Genomic DNA, 18,226 nt, shown 5'->3' on the forward strand with positions numbered 1-18,226 from the left:
CTCTAACCTATTGTGAAACAATCATGGCAACCCTGTGCCACTATTGGATTTAAACTGGTTTCTGCTATAATTCAGCATGCTTTTTCTCATTTCTTGCTGTGAACAGTTAATGAAATATTTATTGGTACTTCATGCATGACCATGTCACTTGAAAGTATACAGATTTATTATTTAATGTGGCTAATATTCTTACTAACATATTTTTCTACATATGGTGTCTATGTTCTGGCAAAAAATCATTTTAATTTATTTTGTTGCTTTTTTACCACATTTACTGATATGTTTATTATTCCTTCCTATACTAGATTACTTTTTTCTTTTTAGGGGAGAGCGCGAACGCAGTCCCCCACTGCCACAAATTTTGCAGTCGAGTTTCCCACATTTGGGGAAATCGCAGGGGTCTGCACCTCCGGAGTGTGATGGGTGAGCCTCGTCCTGGGACAACCAGCTTCGCGATCATGGAGTCTCCCCTGCGAGGTAAGTATACTAGATTACTTTTAATACTGATTTACTTCATATTTGGGTTTACATTTCTAGTGCGTACCAAAAATTGGTATGTATGATTGTTTTTTTTAAATACTATGGGCAAGAAGGTACTTTATCATATTTGGTTCTTTTGCTCATGGTCAAAATCCTGTGTTCCAATAATGTATTTATTTTCATTTGCTATTTCAATATAAAAATGATTCTCATTTTTCTTCGTATGATTACACTGTGTGAATGGACTGCAGTGATCTGACTTGATTGCTTTTTAAGTTCTCAAACCAACATAGTTGCAGTTCTGCATGACCGATTTCATTCAGGAACATACACCTTTTAGGAGATAAAATGAAGCCTTGGCTTCTGATTGATAAGGCTATTGGGGAACTTCAGATCAATATAAAGGTGACAGAATACAAGTAGTTCCTCTTTCTATAGATTACTGTATCTGGGCCACAGGCAGCCATCAGAAATAACGATCGTGTAGCCCACTGTATTTTGATGCCATTGGTTTTTTAAGTTTGCCTTATTCCATACATTTAGATAAATCATAATAGCAGATCTTATATCAGGGCATGCTTTTTGACTCTACATACTTGTGGTTTTCAAATGAAATTTAAAGGATGAAAGCTGACAGTTTCATGCTAAGTATGATATGGTACCCATTATTTATATGGTACTATATTATTGTAATCAAAAGGAGCTGTGAAAGCTGGTGTGCATACGGTTTTGAGCAAAATAATATATATTTTCTATTAAAATAAGTTATTTTCATTTTTGCAAGATGACCTACTGCCATACCTCATATTTTAGAGGATAAAAAAGCACAGAGTGTTTTATAACTGGAATATTTGCTAACTGATGTAGTTCTTTTGTATTTTTCTCATTAATTTCATGTTTTTGATATTCATTGTTGCAAGTTCTTCTTATTATCTAGGTTCCAAGTTCCACTCACGTTTAGATTTCCCAATTAATAATTGTTTATGAGGCTATCCAGGATATTAATAACATTATGGTAACATAGTATATCACGCTGACGTGTTGTAGGGGTCTCTGAGTCACCTCCTACTCGGGGAGTATATGTGTATAAGAGAACACCGCTGGTCCTGCACGCGTCTCAAAATTATTTTGTTTGAATCCATAATGAAAGCTAACATGTCAATTCATCTCATCTAGTATCTTCCTCTTTTTACTGACCCTTTACTTTACCAATTATAACGGGTCTCTCCTGATAACATGTGGAAAGCATGTGAAATAGTCTTGCCATCCTAGTTTTGAAGGAGCATTCTGGTTTTACTCTCTCCAAAACACATGTTTGCTTTTCTGGTAGTCCATGTTACTTTCAGTATTCTTGGCCAACACCATAATTCCGATGCATTAATTCTTTTCTAGTCGCCTTCACTCATGATCCATTATTCACATGCACGAGAAGTGTTTGAAAATACCATGGCTTGAATGTACTCAAAGTGACATGATTGCTTTTTTTTTAATTTGCAAAAAAACCCCAAACCATTCAATAGGTTTTTCATAGCAGATTTGCCCAATGTAATATGCTGTTTAAATTTGTGATTGTTGTTCCTATGAGTATTGACTGTGGATCCAAGTAACATTAATTTCTTGATAGCTTCAATTTGTTTCCTTATGTATCAGAATGCTGTCTCTTAGTCCAGTAGTGAGGCTTTTCGATACTGATGGCTGTTGTCTTTGATTTGCATCAGTAAGTGCTTCAGGTCTTCTTGGACTGCAATAAGCAAGGTTTTGTCATCTTCATATTGCAATTTGCTAATGATTCTGATATCTCATTTTATTTTAAATCATTTTATTAAGAGCTCTTCCAGATATTATAACAATGCATAATTCAATTAGATCAAACATAATCGTACAAATTCTGCTACCATCATTTTCAAAACTTTTTCTTTTTTCTTGAACACTTTGATGTCAGTTCCCCTTTATCCCTTCCCTCCCCACCCTACCCACAGGAACCATGATCCTTAGTTATAAATAGTTATTATTGTTACTGTTGTTATTATTATATTGCTATATCTAAAACCACCCATTGCATCTGTTCCACTACAACTGTGCTATTCATCTCTCTCAACTGGGCTTATAGAGTCATCTATGGGGTGGGTTCCTCCTTCCTCCCCTTTCCACCACACCTCTTCCCATACCTCCGGGAAGGCTTACTCAAAGTCAACACATACTGCCACAGAGTCACGTCTGACCCTTGGCATCCTGCAGGACAGGGCAGAAGCGCCCTTGTGGGGTCATGAGACTGTAAGCGTTGGCCACAACTCTTATAGCTAGAGCCTCCTAGTTCCCCTTCTGTGAACACTAGGAAACTACCTATGTTGTAGGGTTGTTGGGTGGAGTTTTCTGTATCCATTTCTGAGATAAATTAGGGTGATTATGCTGTTTACATCTTCTTTATCTCTGCTTAATTTTTTTCTGCTTCAAAAGAAGTAAATTAAGGTTTTCTACTATTATAGAGAATTTTCTTTATTTCCAAATTTTATTCAAGTTTAGTTTATGTATACTGGAACTTTTTCATTGGATGGGTTGATATTTATTAGGATCCTCTTCTTGGAACAACCATGTATTCTGATAAAATCTTTCCTTTCTCTTTTTCTATATTTTTGTTGCCTTTAACTCGATTTTATCAGAAATTAGCACCACTACTTGTATAGTTTTTTGGTTGTTATTCACTTGACATATGTTTCACTCTTTGATTTTTTGTTTATTGTATGTGTGTGTGTCTAAAGTATGTCTCTTTACACAATATATTGATTGGTCAAGTTTTCTTCTCCACTCTGAGATTCTTTTTCTTTTGATTCAAAACCAAATTTAATAAACTCGCTGTCATCAGGTTGATACCAACTCATATCGACCATATAGGAGAGAATGGAACTGCCTTTGTGAGTTTCTGAGATGGAATCATTTATGGGCGTAGAAATCTCATCCTTCTTGGATGGCTGTGGTTTCAGATGGCTGACCTTGCAGTTAGCAGCTCCAGGTACAGGCCCCTATGCCACCAGGACTCCTTTGTTTCTTGGCCAGTACATTTATTTCATTCAACTAGAGTGGAAATCAGGTGGCTACAAAAGCATTGCTTTCATTCTGCTAGGAGTGAGTTTGTGTGTCTCTGTGTTCCATATGTTTTTTTGTTCCTACTTCTTTTCTTTACTGTTTTTGTATGATTTCACAATCTCTTTGTTGATATTTTTAATGTTTAAGTAGACTATGACTTTCATCTTTTTAAAAATTTTGTGACATTGGCACAATTTTTTTTCAGATTAGTATATAATTTATTTTATTTTCCCAATTAAAAATGTGCAATCTCTTAATATTGTCTTGACTTTCTATTTGAAATTTCTTGTGACATCCTTTACACTCATGCTTGCGTTTTCCCAATTAAAAATGTGCAATCTCTTAATATTGTCTTGACTTTCTATTTGAAATTTCTTGTGACATCCTTTACACTCATGCTTGCGTTGCAGTTTTCACTGCCTACATATTGAAATTCTGGTTCCCTGCTTTCAGTGTTGTATGTCTATTTTATTTTTGATACTTCTATATGCAGGTTGATTTCCTGGTGATATTTTCATCTGTTTTAATCTCTCATTGCTGTCTCTTAATCTTGAATCTGTATCTGAAGGATTCCTTTCAGCATTTCTTGGATATTTAGTCTTTTTACAAATTATCTCCATTTCTGTTCACCTGGGAATATGCTAATTTAGGTATTTTATTAGAAGGACAATTTTATGGATATAGAATTCTTGTTTAGTGCTTTTCTTTTTCTTTCTTTCAGGGGTTTATATGTTCAATTGCCTTCTTACGCGCATGGTTTCTGTGAAGCTTAGTTACGTTGTTCCTCCTTCAGAGGTTGCTTTTTATTTTCTTGTGCTGCTGTCAGGATCATTGCTTTCTCTCTTGTGTTTGGGAATTTTGATGATATGCCTGAGGGATTTTCTTTGGGAACCTCTACTATTGGAGGTTTGTTGAGCTTCTTAACTACATAGTTTTCATCTTTCATCATATTAGGAAAATTTCTTCCAAGATGTCTTCAACAATTTTTTTGGAGTTTTTCTAACATTTATCTTCTTTCTCAAAAGGAAGTGATATCGATCAAAATAAAGATGTGGATCAGTGCTCTAACAGAAAAATAGTCAGTGATATTACTTCAATCTTGATAATTCTATATTCAGCTCACTAAATGTTCCCCTTTGCTACTCCAATGTATTGCCTATATTGGAAATTTTACTAAGCTCCTCGATTTTTGTTCACTATACTTGTATGGTATCTAATCTTTTAGTTTAATTTGCTCTTATATTTGTTTTAAAATCTCCTAGGGTTGCGTTTGTGTTTTCCTTTAGTTTTGGTTGTGATTTCTGTAAGTGTTTTCTAAATCTATATAATGCTTTCAAATTTCTTATCAATTAGTTCAGATATAATTTTCCCCCTGTGAGAGATTTTCTGGCTTTGTAGATGGTCACTTGTTTGGTCTCTTTTGATATGTGTATGTGTGTGTGTGTGTGTGTGTATAAATGGAATTTCTGTAACCTGAAATCGCACTGTTATTATTTTAATGTGTGAGTTTTTATTGGAGTAGTTACATAATTTCATGTCAACTTGCTCAATGGGTTTTAGGGGTGGAGTCTAGTCTGTCCAGAGGTCATAGTCAATGCTGCCTCTTTGTGGGCATGCCTTTCTCCTGGCAGTTCTGGGAACTCTGGTCTTTCTCCCTGGAGACAGGACACACATACTCTATCCTTCGTGTTCCTGCTGATAAGACATATGGAGCTATGCACATTGAAGCTAGAGGAGCCACATAGAGATCCACACCAGTGCTACGATGCTTCCACCACCACTGATTCACAAGACTTTCCACCCACTGGCCTGTGATCTTCCTGCACTCAGCACATTGCATGTGTTGCATGAGTCTGAAGAGGAATTTATAGACTGGTCTTAGACATATGGGCTAATATTGGACTTATGGACTTGATCTGGACTGGGCTGAGATGTTTTCTTAATATACAATTACTCATGGTATAAAGCTCTTTCTTAGACACATATGAGTGTCTCTGGATTTGTTTCTCTTGTCAACTCAGACTAACACATCTATGTTTGTTTGCTTTACTGTGATATTTTCCTTTTGCTTTAATATATCAAGACAATCGGCAATATGTTACTCTGGCCACTAGTTGCTAGTTGCAGCACTGGGTACTTACCATCTGTTTCCAGATGGAATCGATAGTGTGCTTGAATGTGTGATGATGTCTCTACTAGAAATGATTCAGAGCAGTGGAAGGAAAGATGAACAGGTGTTGGTCTTGGTCCTTGGTCAAGTGGTGCTGGAGTTGACAATGGCACTTGCCTAGTGGGGAGGATGAGCGGTATGGTGGTCTTAACTGGATAGGGTGCTGGCTCTCAATTCCTGGGGAATAATAGAATAAAAGGAGTGTGTGTGTGTGAGTGTGTGTGTGTGTGTGTGTGTGTGTGTATAAGGAAGCTGCACTAGTAAAATGGCAAAAGAAGGGGAGGAAGGAGGAACTTAATGAGAAGGAAAGAGAGAAAATGAAGCACAGAATTGACGACATCTGGCAAGCTTGGCTAACGTAGAAATATCATGCCACACTGTAGTGTGTCCTGCCACACGCAGAAAGGAACATTAGCTGGTGCTGTTGAATTTGGAGGCAAGGGAAAAAAGAGAAGGACAGGGGTAAAAAGAGTCAAACTAATTGATGCAAGTGTGCGCTGCTGAACACAAGTGCGGCAGGAATGCAGGGCTCGCTCTGTGAGAGCATGTGCCACCATGCATGGAGGGATGGGTGTGGAAGTTGGTGATCACATGGGGGTGGGCAGTATTCTTAGTGGTTTAGCAGTTCAGACATCTTCCACATTGAAATCTAACATGGTGTAAGCCAAGCAGTTACTTAAGTTATAGGCCTGATAATATCTCTTCAGATATTTGGCCTACTTGATGTTAAAGGTACGTGCTGTGTAGAACTTCACTCTTCTTGCTAGCCTGGATCTTACATCTGTCTCCTCAGTTCTTGACCCAATGGTGTGCCAAGTTGCCATGTGACAAGGGGAGTTATTGTGTGCTCATCCTGGGAGCAATCAGAGCCTTCAGACCGTGGATTGACTGTGCTCTGCCAAACACAGGCCTTCCTAAGGTGACGACATCCACCTGCCTGTCGTTTCCCGTTTTCAACCACATGGAGTGGCTCAAAATTGTATATAACTTCCATAACCCAATAAGGCTGTCTGTGCTTCATGTTATGCATGGTAGGTATATTTTGCTCAGACAAGTTAGAGCGCTGTTGGCCTGTGTTTCATGCAATGCATTAGCAGTATATATTAAGCACTGTGTCTTTAAACAGAGGAACATATGAAACATCATGTATTGATTAGTTGATGAAAATGGATTATCAGGGCTATTAGGATTCTAACCCGGTATTTTGACTCGGAACACCAATTCATTGTTCATGTTAGCTTTACAGCCTATAATGATTCATGAATAAAGAGAATAAACTGAACTTTAATGGTATAATTTTGTTACGTTTTAATGTTTATTTATAACACATACACATTATTCAATAACCTGTAGAGTCTTAACTTAAAATTTGATCAAGGAAGTTTTAAAAGGTTTTTAATGACATGTTATATTGACTAGTTAGTCTACTAGGCAGGGCTAGGATTCATAATCAGTTTGGCAGTTGAGGTTTAGTAACACCCCAAGATGTGCTTTCACACAATCTCTTGCAGGAAGCTTAGCACTTGTAAGAAGATTAGCATGGGATACACCTTTACTCAGGTAACCGTCCTCATGGAATTAAAATGAACTTTGCTTGGGTTCGATAAATGCTTTGGAAAGCTTATTTGATTTTTTGCTGGATCTAGATCTGATATCTGGCATATCAACCTGTGGTTCTTTGGACTTGAGCCAATGGCTTGCATTATTGCTTGCCAATTATGGGAGCTATCAGCAGCCTGCCATCTGACCTGCAAAACCTTGGTCAGAGTTTGCATCTCTAGTCACAAGCCTAAGACCTGTTGAACTTAGATTCATTCAATATCAGGCTGGTTGATATCAGGCTGTGGTATTCCTGCTCATCCTGGGTTCATCAGCTCCCAAGACTACATGATTCAGGAGAAAATTCTAGCTTAATATCTGACCCATGGAGGTCACTGAATGTGCCCGCTACTGCGACTGTGCATGCCATTCTTTTAGATATAAATTTCCATCCTCTCTGTAAGCATCACTGCTTTTGCTTTTCTAGAGTACCCAGCCAGAAACACTGGTAAACATGATCTAAGTCTCAATTACATATAAAATAAATGTTTCGTTAAATTATTGTGTATTTATCTCTAAATCACTATAGAAGTGATTTATTCTAATTCCTTTAACTCTGCTATTAATTGAAACATATATTTATCTGATACTTGACCCGATTTTAGCAATGTTCATTATTTAATATTTCAATTGAGCTATGTTTCCAGCATATGTTTATATACTAGTTATATGAGACATCACCCTCATATTCATATTTTTGTGGCTAGCAATAAAAAAACCCAAAATCACTGCCATTGAGTCAATTTTGACTCATAGCAACCCTACAGGATAGGGTAGAACTTCCCCTTTGGATTTCCAAGACTATAACTCTTTACATGAGTATCAAACTTCCGGTTGCTCCTGGCGGACAGCAAAACACACTAAAAAACAAGTTCTGGCCTGAAAATAGCAATATGAGGCTTGAATGCACAACATGCAAACATAGAACAATAAACTAGAATATGACCATCCACTGTCCACTGTAAATTGTGTTTATTTGGGATAACATATCCTGTTTTTAAGATAAAAGGATCAAAGCAATTTCCTGGACAATCAAGTATTTTTCCCCAAAACAACTGTTTGATGAGTTAAGTGTAAATGAATCAGAACCATATGGGCAGAGCTTTCCTTGCCGCACAGACTGCTTTAATGGGACAAGTGTTTATGAGAATGCATTTTGGTTTTTAAAAATTTGAAAAATATTTTTGAGAAATACTGTAACAATTCAAAATGTGGTTTGCTCATCTGTTCCTGGTACAATACACATCAAAATAAAGCCTTTAAAGGAAAACAACCCTCGGGCATAGTTAATCAGAATGATAGGCCCAGATCTGATGTTTATCAAGGATTCCTCAACTGTAGCTAGGCATTCTTTCGGGGAAGTGGGTTAAGTAGAGAATGAATTATATTTGGCAGTTGGAAAAAAAGAGGCAAACAATTGTCAGTATATGTGTATATATAGCTATATATGTGTGTGTACATATATACATTTATAAATACACATAGATGTACATATGTCATAAAATTGTCACAAAAAAGAGGTCAGTCCTCCCCATAGACATTGAAGCCACAATTATGTTGATTCTTGGAGCCGTGGAGGTCCAGAACAGAACTGCTCGTCCCTGCTGAAAGAGTTGCAAGATGAACCAAAGTGACACTCGTACTGGTGCTCAGCAGTGTCTGAGCGTTAGGAAATGCAGGGCCTTGCCCCCTCCCTCCCTTCCCGAAGGAGGGCGTGCGAGGACAGGGACTGTGCACAGGACATGCTCCCATAGCCACCCCCGGGAATTGGCCAGGTAGGAAGGAAAAGGAAGCATACTAGATGTAACAATACAACACACATAGAATTTTTATAGGATTTCTTCATTGCGTAAAGGAAACGACCAATAACTACTAACAATAAATCTTGTTCTCTCTCTTCTTTGGGGGGGTTGGGGGGTTGTTAGGTGTTGTTGACTTTGTTCCAATTCTGACAACGCTATTGACAACAGAAACACCGTCCTGCCCTGAGCCACCTTCACAGTAAATTTTGTGTTTAAGTCCATGGTTGCAACCCCTGTGTCCATCTGTCTCATTGAGGGTCTTCCGATCTTCGTACTGGCAATCTAAGCCTGCTGTCCTCAAGGGACTCCGCCTTCCTGACCAGTATTTCAAGTCCTTTTCACATTAAGCAAATAACTGTGTATCCTCTGCATATCTAGGTTTATCACGAGCCTTCATCTTTCCCTGATATCACATTGTTTTCAGATCGTCCAGCCTCTTGGATTAATTACTCAAGATGAATCAGTCAGTCTGGTGAGGACACAACTTTCACACACTCATTTTAGAACACCCAGTATTCATTCATTCTGGATCTTTCCCAGTTCTCCTGAATCTTGCTGGAATTTCTGGGAGTCCTTTCTCCCGTAATGTTGTGATGGTTCTTGAATTATCTTCAGCAACAATTTACTTGTGGGCGATATTAAGGATACTGTTAAATAAGTTGTGCATTCTGTTGAATCACTTTCTTTGGCATGGGCACAAGATATGGATCTCTTCCAGCCTTTGACCGTTTACCTATCTTCTAAATTTCTTGGCGTGGCCCAGTTAGCACATCCAGTGTTCTAATATTATCCATTAGGCATGGGGAAAGACAAGAAATCAGGAGTATTTATGGAATACCTAGGCAATTGCAGAAGGAATTTATTCTTTCCCATTCCCCTTCTTTTTTATTTTTTTAAATAAATCTTTAGGCTTAACCTTGAAGCAAAGGTCAAGAAGTGGGTAGTCATACTGTCAGGAGTTGTATTTTTACCATATAAAATATTACCTCAGAATATCAGTACTCACAACAAATTCTTGAGTCTGAACTTATAACACAGTTGTAGATTTGCTGTTCTAAGCTGATTGGACCAAATTGGACTGTACATTCTTGTCAGGTTCCGGTCTTATGTGGGTAGACTAGAGAAACAAATCCTTAGATACTCATATATGTGGTATAAGAAGGAGCTTTATACACAAGAGCAGTTGAATATTGAGAATATCTATTAGCTCAGCACTGGCAGGGTCTCCACATGGCTTCTCAGGCTCCAGAAGCCTGGCTCCATCAGTCTCTCTCCACGTGTCTTCTCCACAGGAATGTCTCAGAGAGAGTCAGGAGAGAGAGTGAGTATTTCTCCTCAGCTTGTCTAGCTCCACTGGTCGTTTCAGTGAGACTGTTTTCAAATTGTATCATATTACCTTCTAAAGGGATTTTTGATAAGTTTTATTGGACTTTGACTTTAGAGTTAATGTAACATAATTTTTAATTCCAGGGAGCAATACCGGAGTTCCCGGAATCCTCAGGAGAAGGCCATTCCCACCGAGAGGCCTCATTGGCTATGACCTGAGAGGCAGCCTAGCCTCCCCGCTTCACTCTGAAGCCTCAAGTCGAACACCAGCTCGTGTAACTAGCACAGGTGGGTAGCAGATTTTGTTCTGTAGTCCAGGCTAGGATGGCAGGGCAGTTGGTATGCGTTTTCTCCTACATTCAAGAGAATGGCCAAATAATGGAGGTGCATTTAAAAGCTGTGCTGAGATCACAAGCACTGCACTCCCCAAATCAAGCAATACATATTTCAAAACTCAAAGCCATTGCATCGGGAATGTTTATCTTGGCAAAGTAATTTGGTTTGTGAATAATTGGAAATTATGATCCAAAATATTACAGGAGGTTCTGTCAATAGTTCATGAGGACAGGGCTGATCTGGTGCTTTGGTATCTTCTTAGCATCTGAGGTGGGAATTTTCATTTTGTTTGTTTTAATGGAAGAATGGAAAGGTGGGTAAAATTAGTAAATGTATTAAATTAACTCCAATGTTATTGTCCAATAAAACTTATCAAAACCCCTCTAGAAGTAATATGATACAAATTTGAAAATAAGTGCACTAAAGAGACCAGTGGAGATAGAAAAGCTGGGGAGAAACATCCGACATCTTCCTCCCACCTTTCCTTATACCTCACCACTTTCCACTGAAAGAAATCTGCCCGAAGGAATAGGGGTCTGAGAAATGGTGCCACTACGAGTCAGTACCAGAAATATATGATAGCTCAGAAGAATGATGACTTGATATGAAGAGAAAGTAATCTTGGAGACCAGTGAGTAATGAATGATAGAGTTATATCATCTACAACCCATCTGGGTCTCAAGACCCTCAACAAGCTGGACTGGCACAGTTGCTGCAACAAAAGGCTCCCACATAAAACAATTGTGAGGATGGCACAGGATGAGGATGAGTTACATAGGGTCACTGCATGTTGGCCCAACTTGATGGAACCTAACAGCAGCAGCCGTCTAGGTCTCTAAGTCAAATAGGCATGCTCCCATAAGGAGCTTAGAAGCGATATGTTTTCATTTTCAAAGTTCCAGCACTACTTTCCCTTTAAGAGTCAACGAGTTGAGAGAGCATAAAAAGATGCTCACAGCATTTGCCTCACACCCACCACGTTTAGAAAACAAACCACCCCTCATCGGCAGCAGTGTACTTGGTAAAAGTATGTTCTGTTCCCAGAAAGATTGCTAAAGATCGTAATAAAATTCGCCGTGGTAGCTGAATGAAGAACTGCAGATGCAAAACATATTCTTGGGCTTACTGTCACCAGGATGTGAGACTGTTTATGCCAGTTGGCCCAAATCCATGACCTGAGAACGTAAGTTGAGTTGAAAAAAAACCCTTAACACTATTCATTTACTGTATTTGAGGATATCCATTTATAAATCTTCCTCTCTCAGAAAGCAGAATTTATTGTTTTGTTGTTTGCGTAGGCAATTTAGAATCTGCAATCTTGGCACCAGAGTCTCACTGTTTCCACTTTGTTGTTTCAGTGGGCTTCTCCTCAGTTCTCCAGTGATTACTGAATTCACTCGCCTTGCACTTTAAACACAGAAAACAATGTTTTATTCACTAAGGCCTAAAAGGCTCTTATGGATCTTCCAGCCTCATAATGAGATCCTTGCCCCAGCTTCATTTGCTTGTGGTTGCTCAGGTTGGTCCGAGGCCTGCTGCTGGCACACATATGTGAAGTATTGTTCAAGGTCAAGTTGTGGTATTCTGCACCATGCGCCTGACTGCACCTGCTAACATCAGGTGTGAGAGTTAAAACAATTTCCTCATTCCCCATGTCCTTTTAGAAATGGTTTCAATTGGAAATGAATACCTTCATAAAAATTCCTTTGAATTCAAAAAGCCTATTTCCTTTTGACCATTATTATATTTTTACTTAGAATTTTTATATCATTTTATTGTAACTGCCCTCAGCTCATCTATTAGGTGGTCTGATGTGGAACATGAAAATGAAGGAATTTATCATTCTAGAGCTCTTTTAGGATTGCGACTCAAGGTAGGGATTTTGTTTTTAGTAAGTCTGTGAGTTCAAAGAACCACAGAATTGGAAGGTATGCAGATTTCTTACACATTGTTTATGTTCGAATGACCCAAAAAAGGTTTCAATAAATTGGGATATTCCTCAGACTCCTGTTCAGCCTCCTCTAACTCTAAAGCCTCTGCTTCAGTGAAGTGAAGCAATTGCTGGGGTCTGCAGGAAGGCCGGGAGATGACAGGCTTTGGCCTCTGTAGCACCAGGTGGGCTAGAAAAGGGTGTTCCTCCCAACACTGGCCTGTCCACACCAGTGGCAAGCTCCTGAGTGCTCACGAGTAAGTTCCACACGTGTCTTGTGTGTCAACAAGAGTGTGTTCTAGGGCTAAAGAGGACATAAAGGGGTGAGCCAAGCCATTTCTACAACTTACAATTATTATAATTATTGAGTGCTGTCCAGATAATTCCGAGGAGCTCTGGTGGCAGCATAAAGGTTAAGCATTAGGTGGGGCTTTCTGCTCCGGTAAAGAGTTGCGGTCTCAGAAACTCACAGGGGCCGTTCGACCCTGGCCTATAGGGTCTCTGTGCCTTGGGATCCGCTCGGTGGCGGTGAGGTTGATTGGGCTGGAGTCCATTGTGAATCGTGGCACTGTGTCTGCTCAGACTGGTACTGCACTCCAGAGGGTTTTCTGTGATTTGTGGAAACAGATGGCCAGACTTATCTTCTGATGTGCTCTGAGCCTGTGTGAGCCATCAGCTTTTGAGTTGGGTGCGTAGCCCTCTGCACCACCGGAGGAGCTCTGAGAAGACCCCAAACACCAGGAGGAGGGCAACCTGTTCTTGCTCCTTCTACAGGAGGTGTGTGGCCTCCCTAGTGCTGCAGTCTCATCCTTTGGGGCATCTTACTTTTGATACTTGAAAAAATACTCAAAACCAGAGTCTGACTTATTGCCATCAAGTCCATGCTGACTCACAGTGACCCCCTGTGGGTTTCTGACACTATAGATGTTTATGGGATTCTTTCTCCTGTGTGGCTGCTGTTGGTTCTGAACTGATGACCATGTGGATCGCAGCCCAACGTGTAACCACTACAGCACCAGGGCTAAGCCTCAACAAGCTCAGAAAAGCAAAACAAAACAAAAAATCTAATGAAGCTAAGCAGTCATGAGATATGAACTCCAGCACACAATTCAGACAACCTTTGCAGATCAATGAGTTCTATCAAAGGTTAGCACTGCTGAGTGACCCTGCCATTCATTTTTCTCAGCATAGTTGCTTGTTTTCCCGTACCTGACTCTTGATGTCTAGAAAGAACCCTAATAGGATTTGATGTTCTATGCTGCAGCGCACCTCTGAAGTGGAGTAGAAACACTGAAGTTTTTTGCTTTTTCTACCTTTTTTTAAAAAATCGTTTTATTAGGGGCTCATAGAACTCATCACAATGTGAACATACATCCATTGTGTACACTTTTGTACATTCATTGCACTCATTAGTCTCAAAACATTTGCTCTCCACTTAGACCCCGGGCATTAGGTCCTCATTTTTCCCCTCCCTACCCACTCCCCGCCTCCCTCATGAACACTTGATAATTTATAAATTATTATTTTGTCATATCTTAATCTGTCCAACGTCTCCCTTCACCCAATTTCTGTTGTCCATTCCCCAGGGAGGAGGTCACATGTAGATCCTTTTAATCGGTTCCCCCTTTCCAACACACCCTCCCTCTACCCTCCCAGTATGGCCACTCTAATTACCTTCTGCTACCTTTATACTAAACCTATAAATATATGCACATAGATCTATTTTCCCATACTCATATAAATATATTTGCATGTGTACATGTCTTTATCTAGACCTCTATAAATGCCCTTTGCCTCCCATCTCTTTCCTCTATTTCCCTTAACTTTCCTCCTGTTCCACTATCATGCACCATCCCCATCAGGGTTTCAGCAATTCCTCTTGGTTACATTACCCTTGATCATGCCCTAACCAGGTCCCCCACATCCTCCTCACCACCAATTTGGATCACTTATTGTTCCCTTGTTCCTGGGTTTGTTAACACCACTACCTTTCCCCCCCACTTGCCCCTCTTCCATGTCCCCCGGGAACTGTCAGTCCCATTGTTTTCTCCTTCAGACTGTTCATCCAGCCTATCTTATTTAGACAGACCTGCGGAGATAATAACATGCACAAAAACAAGACAGAGCAAGACCAAGCAACAATATACAACAAAACAACAACAGCAACAACATACCCATGACACAAAATAAATAAATAAAACACAATAAGAAAGAAAAGCTTGTAGTTAGTTCAAGGACTGTTTGTTGGCCTTAAGGAATGTTTTCCAGTCCAGTCTGTTGGGGCACCACACCTTGGCCCCAAAGTCAACCTTCAGCATTCCCTGGAGACCTCGCCACTCCATTCCTTTACTATTCTGTTGCACCCCCTTAGTGTTTTGCCTCAGTGTGGCGGGATCAGATTGAGTCTAATTCCCACACTGTGTCTCCGGTGCTGTCCCCTGTAGGGCTATGGGTCAGTGCGGGGCATCATGTCTCGTAGTGGGGCCGGCCATGTGGTCCTCTCTGTGGACTGGCTGCTCAAATTGGGAACATCGACCTCAAGGCCTGGTGGGAGAGAATGGGCTCCACTCATTCCTTCTCCCCATTCTTCTGCACCCGTGTGCTCCGATCAGATATGTCTCTCTTCCGGAGCTGCAGATTCAGTGCTGTCCTTTGAAATAAATTCTTCTGGGGAGAAGGGCAGGTGTCCACTTTGTAGTTGGGTTTGGGGCCGGCCCCCCACACTGAAGTATTTTTAAATGTGTTTTCTCCCTAGAAAAATGCAAAGTTGTAGTTTATGCTTCATATAACTTTGGTGTAATAATCCTATAATAAGTACATAAGTCAATCACTGCAATATTGTGAAGATTACTCAAACTAGACACAAGATCAGATAAATGCATCGCTCATACATGGGTTTCAATGAATACTGAATTCATCAGTACAACTAGATTCAATAGAGAGGTGCAGATAGAGGCTTAGCAATTTAATGCAAAATAGGATCTAATTGAGAATACGCTCAATTTAGTAGTAAATAGAGAATGTCCTAAGTTGTCTCTAGAGCAAATCACAACTTAGGAATGTAAATGTTATGGAATAAAAAAATGTAGGTTTCTAAGCAACACTATGTGATGTTATTTAAACTTGTTTTATCATGGACCACCACCATTTTTAGAGATTTTGAATAACGAGTATCACCAAACTCAACTAAATTAAAAGATATTAAAAATAAAAATAACTGCTCATCTTATAAACATAAAATTTTATGTCTGTAGATAATTATAAAAAATGATAGTAAATTTTGTGGTGAAGGAAATATTAGTTATTTACATTTTTGTTTCATAGACATCAGATCCTAACCATAGTAATAATGCTATAAATAATTGACAAAAATATTAACAATGTGAAGCATTAATGCACTCTTGAATGACTCTTGGATATAAGGGTAAAATTTATCAAATAGGTTAAAGGAAATCAGAATTTTGAGGTGTTTTCTATTTCTGTGTAGTCTTTTCACCCCAACTATTTATAGCAGCATTGTCTTTAAAATGTATTTTTGATACCAATAGGGTTTTTACTTATTTGCAGCCAAACTTTCTCTTAGTATCTATGTTAATGTATTCCAATAAGGGTCAGTCCGTGGTGCTAGACAGAAGAGAAGAAAGGGGGGAGGGAACAAGGTTGGGGAGAAAGCTCATACCCTGTACAATAACATTAGTTTGAATTTATAGTTGCTTCATCAAAGCACTAGAAAGGAAATTGATTTCAAGAATCTGAGCATTTTGGCTCAGACGGAAAAGTTACCTTTAAAGTTCTGCATCTTGACCTTGAGTTTGGAAGGGCTGGCATATTCAGTTTGTGAGTGGACGTCTTTGAGTGATGTGTACTTCACTCTGATGTAGCTCTTTTTGAGTGATTGACAAGACATTGTGACATTATTCATACAGATTAAGAACCAATAAAAGTAAAACTGGACCAACAAACTTGCCTGGTTCTGTGCATTCTAGTTATGTCTCATTCATGGTGACCACTGGAGTAGAACTACTCTATGGAGTTTCCATACCTGGGCAAAGATGTAGCACCTGACTCATAAAAATGACTGCCTGGAAAGCCAGTGGGGCAGTTCTACTCTGTCTTTGGTATTTGCTCTGAATCAGAAAAGACTGGAACCATTGCAGTGAGTGGTCTTTAGGAGAGCAGATCACCAAGTCTCTTCTTAGAGTGGCTGGGTAGGTTCGAACTGCTCACTTCCACTTAACAGCTGAGTACTTAACTATTAGGGCTATTCCCCCCACCTACCCACCCCAGAGCACTATAATTTTGATTTTACATTCAGAGTTCTCATTTAAAGATTTTTTCCCCCAAGATTAAACTTCTTGATCACTGAAGGCAAGTCACATGAAAGGAAAACATGTTGTCCAGTTCTTGTGCTCCCTCACACCCACCCTCCTTATGTGCTCCTGACTCCCCTCTCCCTCCTGGCACCCACCTCCGCCCCTGGGTCCCTAGGGCCCCTGTGTCAGGTATTTTCATTATGTATCTACTTCTTCTGTGCTTCACATCTGGGAAAAGCAACAGAAAAATTGAAACCAACAGAAAAAATAGAAAACTAAATCATCTTAAGCTGATAAGGCTAAATTCATAATAGAATAAGGACAAAAATACAAAATATGCTTAAGAAGGAAAAGACTTCCATTAACATTCAAAAAGGTAGGGAGGAAATTTCTGTCATGGAACCAGTAAGATACTTGCCACTAGAACAAATTGAGTTCGTGTCTTTAGTTTACTCTATTAATTTTCCTATGATTCCATTGATTTAAAATACACATAATTCATATTTTTAAATACCTATTTGACCATATAATATTTAACCATTTCACATCAACTTTCTTTTTATATCAAGTCTGGGCAATTTAGAAATGAATAAATTTAACATTCTGAAAACATCTCTATAAAATGAAAGAATTAATAGTTAAAACTGATGTTAAAACCATCTCTACAATTATGGTGGAGTTTACCTACAGAATGAATACTTAAATACCTATTTTTTCTGACTTAAAAATATGATAGTACTATAATATTAAATCAGAATACCGATTTTAGGGATGTATGATTTTCAACAATATAGTATAAAATCTCTGAATCGCTACAGTGTTAATTCAATAGGGTAAATTTAATATATTACTAGTTTTATATAGTACCGTAACACTACGTAATTAAACAGTACTTCTTTAAAAAATGCTTGCAAACATGAACATGTAACACAGAGATTAGAAAGCAAGAAAATGAAAAATAAATTACTAAAAGTGTGCCCAAACTTGAAGGTTTAGCTAAGCTATAAAACCATTATGCAAAACTAAAGGACAGCTTTCCAGATTATTTGCATGTTTCTCCGTGAGTAATTTACTTTTAAAACTCAAATCGAAACACATCAGAATACATGTGTCCACAGTATATATTGCTGTATTCACCACAGGCATTGAATAAACTTGGGTTATTTTAGATTTTTTCCTAAGAATT

At 38.9% G+C, this 18,226-nt stretch overlaps 1 non-coding gene across 1 annotated transcript; it reads right to left on the reverse strand.

The window, feature by feature from the left end:
• Positions 1-321: 321 nt before the first annotated feature.
• LOC142457687 (U1 spliceosomal RNA) lies at positions 322-485 on the reverse strand. The gene has a single exon (XR_012786383.1). It is a non-coding gene; the product is annotated as a U1 spliceosomal RNA (small nuclear RNA).
• Between the last annotated feature and the right edge of the window lie 17,741 nt (positions 486-18,226).

The sequence above is a fragment of the Tenrec ecaudatus genome, chromosome 9 (genome assembly GCF_050624435.1).
Source record: "Tenrec ecaudatus isolate mTenEca1 chromosome 9, mTenEca1.hap1, whole genome shotgun sequence".
NCBI classification, from domain to species: Eukaryota; Metazoa; Chordata; class Mammalia; order Afrosoricida; family Tenrecidae; genus Tenrec; species Tenrec ecaudatus.